General features: G+C 41.4%; 1 non-coding gene across 1 annotated transcript; it reads right to left on the bottom strand.

Moving 5' to 3' along the window:
• Nucleotides 1-5137: 5137 nt before the first annotated feature.
• Nucleotides 5138-5210, bottom strand: TRNAV-UAC (transfer RNA valine (anticodon UAC)). Its single transcript has one exon. It is a non-coding gene; the product is annotated as a tRNA-Val (tRNA).
• Between the last annotated feature and the right edge of the window lie 2864 nt (nucleotides 5211-8074).

The raw sequence follows: 8074 nt of genomic DNA, 5'->3' as shown, positions 1-8074 counted from the left end.
GCCTGCAGAATCGAACTATTAACTCTTGGACCCCGCCTCTCTGACCAATATATTTTTCCTCTATTATGTCTACTACATATATTTCTCTCTAACACACATCTCAAAGAAGCAGCCCGTAACAGCTGTCGAGCTCCCAGGTATCTCTATACTGCTAGGTGAACAGGTACATCAGGGTGAAAGAAACTCTGCCCATTTGTTTCCGTCTCCGCCGGAAATCGAACACGAGCCATTAGGATTACGACATCGGAGCGCTGTCCACTCAGCCGTGAGGTTCCCCTGTGTATTCACCTAATTGTATTCACCTAGTTGTGCTTGCGGGGATTGAGCTCTGCTCTTTCGGCCTTCCTCTCAACTGACAATCATTCAACTGTTACTACAGCCCGCACCGTAACTACTAATTTTTTCACACACATAGAAGTGTGTGTGTGTATTTGCCTGCCAGAAATTTGGAAAGCAGCTAACGTAGTCCTGATATACAAGAAAGGGGATAGACAGGAGGCACTGAATTACAGGCCAGTGTCCCTAACCTGCATACCATGCAAGCTGATGGAGCAGATTGGGCGAAGAAAGCTAGTGGAGCACCTGGAGCGAAAGAACTTTGTAACACAGCATCAACATGGGTTCAGGGATGGCAGGTCCTGCCTCACAGGGTTACTTGAATTCTACGACCAGGCGACAAAAATAAGGCAAGAAAGAGAAGGGTGGGCAGACTGCATATTTTTGGATTGTCAGAAAGCCTTTGATACAGTGCCACACAAAAGGCTAGTGAAAAAGCTGGAGATGCAGGATGGAGTGAAAGGGAAGGTACTCCATTGGATAAAGGAGTACCAAAGCAACAGGAGACAATGAGACTGTGTGAGGGGGGGGTGAGGTCTCAGATTGGCGAGACGTTACGAGTGGAGTCCCGCAGGGGTCAGTCCTTGGACCTATACTGTTTCTGATATATGTAAATGATCTCCCAGAGGGTATAGAATCGTTTCTCTCAATGTTTGCCGATGATGCAAAAATTATGAGGAGGATTGAAACTGAGGACGATAGTAGGAGGCTACAAGACGACCTAGACAGACTGAGTGAATGGTCCAACAAATGGCTGTTGAAGTTCAACCCGAGTATATGCAAAGTAATGAAACTAGGCAGTGGAAACAGGAGGCCAGACACAGGATACAGAATAGGAGATGAAGTACTTAATGAAACGGACAGAGAGAAAGATCTAGGAGTTGATATCACACCAAACCTGTCTCCTGAAGCCCACATAAAAAGAATAACGTCTGCGGCATATGCGAGGCTGGCTAACATCAGAACAGCGTTCAGGAACCTATGTAAGGAATCATTCAGAATCTTGTACACTACATATGTACGACCAATCCTGGAGTATCTGGCCCCAGCATGGAGCCCGTACCTTGTCAAGCACAAGACGAAGCTGGAAAAAGTCCAAAGGTATGCCACTAGACTAGTCCCAGAACTAAGAGGCATGAGTTACGAGGAAAGGCTGCGGGAAATGCACCTTACGACACTGGAAGACAGAAGAGTAAGGGGAGACATGATCACAACCTACAAAATCCTCAGAGAAGTCGACCGGGTAAACAAGGATAAATTATTCAACACTGGTGGGACACGAACAAGGGGACACAGGTGGAAACTGAGTACCCACATGAGCCACAGAGACGTTAGAAGGAACTTTTTCAGTGTCAGAGTAGTTAACGGATGGAATGCATTAGGCAGTGATGTGGTGGAGGCTGACTCTATACACAGTTTCAAATGTAGATATGATAGAGCCCAGTAGGCTCAGGAATCTGTACACCAGTTGATTGACAGTTGAGAGGCGGGACCAAAAAGCCAAAGCTCAACCCCCGCAAGCACAAATAGGTGAGTACAAATAGGTGAGTACACATCCCCAGGAAGCAGCCCGTAGCAGCTGTCTAACTCCCATGTACCTATTTACTGCTAGGTGAACAGGAGCATCAGGGTGAAAGAAACTGCATAAAATCATCAGGTCAAATGGGGGGACCCTTGACAAGCCGACGGCTTCCTGTACACGTCGTGGCCTAGTGAGACGTTGGTCCCTCAGGTAAACTGAGGAGTTTGAGTTGTTCTCCGCCACTTTGTGTGGGTCTGTATGAGCTTGACTGTGTACTCACCTAGTTGTGTTTGCGGGGGTTGAGCTCTGGCTCTTTGGTTCCGCCTCTCAACCGTCAATCAACTATTGTCCAGATTCCTGAGCCTACTGGGCTCTATCATATCTACATTTGAAACTGTGTATGGAGTCAGCCTCCATCACATCACTGCCTAATGCATTTTATCTGTTAACTACTCTGACATTGAAAAAATATCTTTCTAACGTCCCTGTGGCTCACTTGAGTACTCAGTTTCCACCTGTGTCCCCTTGTTCACGTGCCACCCGTGTTACGGGCGGTGTGTGGGTCTACTTGACCCACACGTTTGTGTTAATTTGTTTGACCTCGATTACACAAGGCCTTGTGTAATCAAGGTTTCTGTAATCATTGTTTAACCTTGACTGTGTGGGGGTTTATGGCCCTACATGACCTTGAATTTGTGTCGAGTATGTGGGTCTGTATGACTAAGTATGTTGTGTTATTATAAGTAGGTCGTCCTCTGCTTGCCTGATGTTTGGATGGAATAAATTGAAAATTTGTCCTTTCATGCTGCCTCAGATATATTGAATTTTATTGTTAAATGAACAATAACCAAGAGCCCCAAAGTCATGGAAGTTATTAACTGTTTGTTAAATGGTAATTTAATCTGTCCAAAAATTTCGGTAAAGTGTAATGCTTGACATGAAATAGTGTAAGTTTCTAGATGTTTGTAGAGTTGCTTAGGGTAGAAAGCTCAAGTATGATACAGAACCAATAGCATTATTCTTGTATGACTCAAAACCCATAACATTGGTCTCGTAAGACTGAGAACCAATAACAATGTCCAGTGTTCTGGCATACCCTACTCATGTGATTCAAGACCAATAACATTGAAATTCTCTGTAATCTGTATGAATCACACATTCCCGTGAGCTGAATTAATTGGTCTAATACAAGGCCGACATGTTACAATTTCTCCTTGCAAGAGTATACCCGCCAAACACACACCGAAACTACGACGTTGGTACAACGTTCGAACAAGTTTTAACACCTCCTAACCAGTTATAACAACCAATATAGCAAGTTGTAACTACGTTCTAATACGTCATAAACACGTTAAGCCAAGATGTAACAACTTAATTACAAGTTGTAACAAGCAGAAAATAGAGACAGTTACGGTTTGTGTTTCCAGGGTATGAATTTGTTTTGCTCTCTCTCTCTCTCTCTCTCTCTCGCTCATTAAAAGTTGCTCTATTATAACATTTGAATGAACTATTTAGGAAAATCAGACGTACAGGCAGACTCCAAACACTGATTGTTGCGTGGTGGAGGCAGACTGCAAACACTGATTGATTGATTCAGATCTGCCTTTGATTGTAGGAAGAGCAAGGCAAGTACAGCTGGGTAAATACTGTTTGGAAAGTACAAGTAAGCACGAAGTCTTAGGGAAGCACAAGTAGTTAAGTACACATGTACACCAACATAAACCTTGATATTATGTGACTAGAGAAGATCTGAAAGCTGTTCCATTTTCCTCGGCAATAAAATGTAGAGAAACCTCCCCAACCCTGCCTTACCTGTGGTCACGCGAGTGCCTGTCTGTCTTGTGTGTACAAGCCGTCCTCTCTCTACTCCCGGCTACACTTGCTCTCTGTTATGTTGAGTCCGGTGTTATGATGTCATAAACCGCACCAGAGCTCTGACCCCTCCAGACACATATAGAAGAGGCAGGTGCCATGTCTGATTCTTTCAGGCAGTAAACTGCCATAATGGAAACAATTTCCGGTTTTAGTAAGTTGATAAGGGTTAGGGTATTGGATGTGCTCACTTAGCGTGTGATTCACCTATCCATCTACACTCACCCATTCACCCCCCCCCCCCGGCTCAACCATCATAATAACCCTCTCCACCCCCACCCCCCCCGGCTCAACCATCATAATAACCCTCTCCACCCCCACTCCCCCCCTCCCCCCCACCCCACACACACACGTAACCAGAAGAAACTATTTGGCTTCGGACTCAGACTCAGGGAGGCTCTTTTAAATGCATAAGAGAATACACAAGATTACTCTACCGCCCGGACAATTCCTGCTACGTAAAGAATCTAAATTGCTCATAATCACATGAATTCGTTCTTGATTTACAATCGGGAATCCCGGGTGGGATTGAAATGGTTGGGCACGTTACCTGTCACCTAATGGATCTGCTCACCTAGCAGTAAATAGGTACCCGGGAGGTAGGTAACTGTCATGGGGTTGCATCCTAGGGAGGATCTCGATATCAGCCTAAAGAGTATATATATTCATTGGCTACCTGTCCCCAACAAAATGCATTATTGATTATTATAAGTGCAGCCCACCATGGACCTGAATACATGTTAGCGCAGAGCACCATGGACCTGTATACATGTTAGCGTAGCGAACCATGGACCTGTATATAAGTTAGCGCAGCGCACCATGGTCCTGTATACAAGCTAGCGCAGCGCATCATAGACCTGTATACATGTTAGCGTAGCGAACCATGGACCTGTATATAAGTTAGCGCAGCGCACCATGGACCTGTATACATGTTAGCGTAGCGAACCATGGACCTGTATATATGTTAGCGCAGCGCACCATGGTCCTGTATACATGTTAGCACAGCGCACTATGGGACTGTAATAAAAATATTCCTAATCCTCAGAGTTCTACAATTCTGATTTGCTAAGACAGGGTTTGGTCCCCGACGCCCTGCTGTGTGGGGTGAAGGTGTGACTATCACAGATTATCATCTCTGCATCCCACATGGCTAACTCGCTCCTTAATCATGTTCAGCACCACCCTCTATGTTCCACTTCTTAATTAAATACAAAGTCATCTAAGTTAACTAATTTATAATTTTAAGAAACTAATTTTTTCACTAAACGTCTGAAATTTTTCCGTGTTCCATAAGTATAACGTTTTGAGAGGTTTGAGTTACATTTTAATCGAATTATGGAATTTGCATTAGTTTCATCCTCTCTATCTACCAGACGGAGAGGGCTGAAAAGCAATTTAATAAAGAACTGCTCCCGCTAGGGCTCGAACCTGGGACCTTCTGCGTGTAAAGCAGACGTGATAACCACTACACTACGAGAGCCATTGAATCACTTGATGCCTAATGTTTTATACTAGATTTGACTATATTTGTTTAATCGCTGCAGGTTGTATCTTTAACAATAATTTGGAATGTAATACGTTATACTTATATCGAGGTACCACTGATGTCAAACTTCTGACCTTCCCCAAGAAATGCGACCAAGATGCAACCACGCAACAGTTGGCTAACTCCCGGATACCTATATACTGTTAGGTGAACAACAGTGGCATTAGGTGAAAGGTAACGTGCCCAAGAAAGGTAACGTTTCTTTCCCACCCAGGCTTCGAATCCGGGATTCCCGATTGTGAGTTGAGAATGAACTTTGAACACTTGCTTCTCAGTATCCCATAATTGACTCATAAATTAACATGAAAATTATTGAACCTTGCTGCTTCTATCTATCATAATATCATAACACCATTTATCATAATACTTTCATAATATCGTGTACCATAATGCCATCTATCATAAACTGTCCTCCACACTTCCGTGGATATATAACCCGTCCTCGACTCAAGTCCATTTACACCCAGCGGTCGACCCCACAGACGCATTCATAAATTTTAACATGCTGTTCATTCAAAACGGACATTTTCCGAAATATAAATTAATATTATAATATATTAGCATATTGTGCATATATAGAAATGGTTAGGTTAGGTGTTTAGATTCTGTTGGGGATTATTTGTATTTGTAGTACGTGGGTAAAGCATTTACAGCGTTATGGTTCGAACAAAATTCGTCAGTGAAGCACTTGTTCTGGAAGTGTTCGAACGTCAACAGTTGTGAGTGTGAAAAAACGGTTTGTAAGCCGTTTTTCATTCATAAACAGGGGGTTTGGCGGGTGCATGGAATCACTTTTGGGTCTTTGTTTGGAGGACAAGCTGGGATATAAATCTTTCATTCACCTAAGCTCCTGGAGACTCAAAATGTGGATTCAAAGCGTGAGTCCGAAGCTCTATCGACTGAGCTATCGAGTAGTCTTAATAGAAGAACAGCCCGTCCCCCAAACAAAGACCAAAAAGTGGTTCTATGCACCCTTTCCCCCCCTCCCCCCACAAAACGGAGAGAAGGTCCCCCCCCCCCATCGTGCAAGCCACGTCAACAACGACGAGTGTCCAACCACCATGCACGCCAGGCACAGGTGGGTACCTCCGCACCCCCTGGCTGTCGGGCCCGAACCTTACCTGGTTGTTAAAGATTTGGCGGGTCGTATTTCAGGGAAAATTAAGATTAAGGACCAGCCCGAAACGCTATGCATGCACGTGGCAGGTCTTTCTTTACAAGAAAGTAAGAACTCTTGTAAAGTATATATATATAATATATATATATATATATATATATATATATATATATATATATATATATATATATATATATATATATATATATATATATATATATGTCGTACCTAGTAGCCAGAACGCACTTCTCTGCCTACTATGCATGGCCCGATTTGCCTAATAAGCCAAGTTTTTCTGAATTAATATATTTTCTCTAATTTTTTTCTTATGAAATGATAAAGCTACCCATTTCATTATGTATGAGGTCAATTTTTTTTATTGGAGTTAAAATTAACGTAGTTATATGACCGAACCTAACCAACCCTACCTAACCTAACCTAACCTATAGAGATAGGTTAGGTTAGGTTAGGTAGCAGAAAAAGTTAGGTTAGGTTAGGTTAGGTAGGTTAGGTAGTGGAAAAACAATTAATTCATGAAAACTTGGCTTATTAGGCAAATCGCGCCTTGCATAGTAGGCTGAGAAGTGCGTTCTGGCTACTAGGTACGACATATATATATATATATATATATATATATATGTCGTACCTAGTAGCCAGAACGCACTTCTCAGCCTACTATGCAAGGCCCGATTTGCCTAATAAGCCAAGTTTTCCTAAATTAATATATTTTCTCTAATTTTTTTCTTATGAAATGATAAAGCTACCCATTTCATTATGAATGAGGTCAATTTTTTTTTATTGGAGCTAAAATTAACGTAGATATATGACCGAACCTAACCAACCCTACCTAACCTATCTTTATAGGTTAGGTTAGGTTAGGTTGCCGAAAAAGTTAGGTTAGGTTAGGTTAGGTAGGTTAGGTAATCGAAAAACAATTATTTCATGAAAACTTGGCTAATTAGGCAAATCGGGCCTTGCATAGTAGGCTCAGAAGTACGTTCTGGCTACTAGGTACGACATTATATATATATATATATATATATATATATATATATATATATATATATATATATATATATATATATATATATATATATATATATATATATATATATATATATATATGTCGTACCTAGTAGCCAGAACTCACTTCTCAGCCTACTATTCAAGGCCCGATTTGCCTAATAAGCCAAGTTTTCCTGAATTAATATATTTACTATAATTTTTTTCTTATGAAATGATAAAGCAACCCTTTTCTCTATGTATGAGGTCAATTTTTTTTTATTGGAGTTAAAATTAACGTAGATATATGACCGAACCTAACCAACCCTACCTAACCTAACCTAACCTATATTTATAGGTAAGGTTAGGTTAGGTAGCCAAAAAAAGCTAGGTTAGGTTAGGTTAGGTAGGTTAGGTAGACGAAAAAACATTAATTCATGAAAACTTGGCTTATTAGGCAAATCGGGCCTTGAATAGTAGGCTGAGAAGTGCGTTCTGGCTATTAGGTACGACATATATATATATATATATATATATATATATATATATATATATATATATATATATATATATATATATTGTTACGATAATCTCCTTCAAGAGAGATTTGGCCTGCTCTTTCCTATCGTCATGTTACTTCAGTACATCTACAATATCTAGATACTACAAGCAAGTGTAG

Source organism: Procambarus clarkii, chromosome 56 (assembly GCF_040958095.1).
Source record: "Procambarus clarkii isolate CNS0578487 chromosome 56, FALCON_Pclarkii_2.0, whole genome shotgun sequence".
NCBI lineage: Eukaryota > Metazoa > Arthropoda > Malacostraca > Decapoda > Cambaridae > Procambarus > Procambarus clarkii.
The sequence above is the reverse complement of the archived record's forward strand: the minus strand, read 5'-3'. Positions and strand labels throughout refer to the sequence as shown.